General features: G+C 44.6%; 1 pseudogene; it reads right to left on the bottom strand.

Annotated features, from left to right (window-relative positions):
• Window positions 1-546: 546 nt before the first annotated feature.
• LOC112470139 lies at window positions 547-665 on the bottom strand (annotated as a pseudogene).
• Window positions 666-1,872: the final 1,207 nt, after the last annotated feature.

Here is a 1,872-nt window from a genome sequence, read left to right as displayed (position 1 = left end):
ATTCCTTCCCATCAGCAAAACTACCTGGCCTCAGGGACCTGTAAAGTGACATGCCAACTGGAGTTAAGATGTTCTTACCCTGTAAAAGTGTGTCACGGTGTTTCTCCTACACATTGTTTGGGCTCAAACTGTCAGCCCTGGTGGCAGTGGTATGTTGGAAAAGGCAAAGACAGTAGACAGGCTTGGTTTTAAAACCTTCTTCTCTGCTTTTAAAGCTACGTGGCCTCGACATTGGATTTAAAAGCTCTCTACGACTTAGTGTCCTCTTCGCTAAAACTAGGGTAAAAAATCCATCATCTCTGGACGGTTGTGAATATTTTATTTTATTATTATTTTTTTAGGCGAGGCAACCCTTAGTTGACTTCACAGATTGCAAGGACCTTGTCAGCTTACAATCTCTTTTATTATTATTATTATTATTATTTTATTTTTTATTATTATTATTGCTTTAAAAAATAAACGATGATGAAAATTAAAGTGCCAATCAATAAAACAAGGATAAATAAGAAAAAAAATAAACAATAAGTATTCAATTCTGTTTCACTACACATACAGCACCTGGTCTTCCTAGGTGGTCTCCCATCCAAGTACTAACCAGGCCTGACCCTGCTTAGCTTCCGAGATCAGAAGGGATCCGGCTTGTGCAGGGTGGCGTGGCTGTAGACTGTGGGCATTTTCAAAGGTTATGGAGGAAAAGGCAGGGAGTTCGGTGGGAGGTCTATGTCTGGGCAGAAGCCCAGCAAGGAGGGAGAATATGGTCTGTGGAGACGAAGGAAGGGCTGCAGTTTAACCTGCCAACTGAAGAGTGGAAGGTGAGAAGCAGAGAGGAAAGAGGCTGCCTGAGTAGCTACCTCATGAAGCGCCTGATGGCTACTTGGAAAATTTGAACTTTATTCTGAGGGCAGTAGGGAGCCACAGAAGGTTTTAGGCAGAAAGCAGAAATCGGATTTGCATTTTGGAAGGGTCACTGGCAGTGTGTGGGGGATGCCTTGGTCGGGGGCACAGTGGGAGACCAGTGAGGACACTGTCCGTAGCCAGGAAAGATGGAAGGGTGTCATGACAGCAAGATGCCAGAGAAATCCCGAAACATCTTTGTTCTTTTCTCGAAATTTCTCTTCCTTGCACATACAAAGCACCATTACTTAGAATTTAAGGAGTAAGTCATCACCACCTGATATCTGAGCTGTAAAGGCTTTAAATTTACAAAGTAATTTCATGTGTTTTACCTAAAAGTGAAGTGAAATTGAAAAATGGCTTTCTCTGAGAAATTATCAGCCTCTGGTTCTGGAGCTGAAGACTATTCCTAAAGGAGTGTGGATCGTCAGGTCTTCTTGAGCAGCTGTCTGGCAGTGCCTGCTGCGATTTAAACACGCATTCCACCTGACTCAGCCATCCCCCTTCAGAACTCTGCCCTACAGCATCGAAACCCCGGGAGAGATGCACAGTAATTGTTCCAGGGTTGTTTAGAATAATAGCAAAACAAAATCAAAGCAAACCAAAACAACAGCGGCCCAACCTGGAAACAACCTGAATGTTTATCAGTGGGAGGCTGGCTAATAAAATCATGGTTCCTACAGACTGACTGGTTGTATCCCCAAAATTCATGGGTTGAAATTCTACCCCCAAGTGTGATGGGATTAGGAGGTGGGGTCTTTGGGAGGCGACCTTTGGGGCCTTCGGGTGGGGCCCTCATGAATAGGATGACCATCTTTATAAAAGAGACCCCCTTATAAAAGAGAACTCTCTTGCCTCTTCTACCTAATGGGAGGACACAGAGAAGTCAGCCATCTATGAAGCGGGGAGTGAGTGGGTCCTCACCAGACACGGAAACTGCCAAGCTCCTCGATCTTGGACGTCCCAGCCTCTAGAGCT

Source organism: Pteropus alecto, unplaced genomic scaffold (genome assembly GCF_000325575.1).
Source record: "Pteropus alecto unplaced genomic scaffold, ASM32557v1 scaffold177, whole genome shotgun sequence".
Taxonomy (NCBI): Eukaryota; Metazoa; Chordata; class Mammalia; order Chiroptera; family Pteropodidae; genus Pteropus; species Pteropus alecto.
The sequence above is the reverse complement of the archived record's forward strand: the minus strand, read 5'-3'. Positions and strand labels throughout refer to the sequence as shown.